General features: G+C 42.4%; 1 non-coding gene across 1 annotated transcript; it reads right to left on the reverse strand.

Moving 5' to 3' along the window:
* Nucleotides 1-197: 197 nt before the first annotated feature.
* Nucleotides 198-278, reverse strand: SPRG_30152. The gene has a single exon. It is a non-coding gene; the product is annotated as a tRNA-Ser (tRNA).
* Between the last annotated feature and the right edge of the window lie 415 nt (nucleotides 279-693).

A 693-nucleotide genomic window follows, 5' to 3' on the forward strand; every position in this document is an offset into this window, starting at 1 on the left:
AATACGGTTTAAAATATATAGCGTGAGTATAGCACTCGTGGATACATCGTAGAGAGTTGCCAGAGAGCAAGGAGGATCGTGTGAATGGAGCAAAAGTAAAAAAAGTACTCGTAGCAGTCTTTTTCAGGCCCCAGGGGCCTGTATTGCACTTTGGGAGTGCGCAATTGGACTGCAGATGACTTCATCGTACTATATCTCGACAGCTGTGAGATTTGAACTCACGCGGGTGACCCCAGTAGATTTCTAGTCTACCGCCTTAACCGCTCGGCCAAGCTGTCGTTGTGCTATATTTTATTTTGATTTTTACCATTTATTTCCACACATTAATTTCTTTTTCACATTTTTTCCTTTTCTTTTCTTTTCACCCACGCTATCTCATATCGATGCACCACGGCTCACATAGCACTCTACTCCGTCAATACATACCATCAAGTCGCAATTTCTCACTGAGCTCCTGCAAATCACATTACATATCATTTATTATACCTTATTTGGCACCGAATGAAGGTTCCATTTAAAGGCAGCCAAACCACGTACGTCGTGACTGTAGAATACCAAAATAGTTTCTTCAGGAAAAGTAGCCGCATCGCTTGCTTTGCCCATGCAATCGTCAGACCTCTCATTTATTATACCTTATTTTGCGCCAAACTAAGGCGGAATTTTTTGGGCAACCGCACTGCATGCATTGTGACT

The sequence above is a fragment of the Saprolegnia parasitica genome, assembly GCF_000151545.1.
Source record: "Saprolegnia parasitica CBS 223.65 unplaced genomic scaffold supercont2.105, whole genome shotgun sequence".
NCBI classification, from domain to species: Eukaryota; Oomycota; class Saprolegniomycetes; order Saprolegniales; family Saprolegniaceae; genus Saprolegnia; species Saprolegnia parasitica.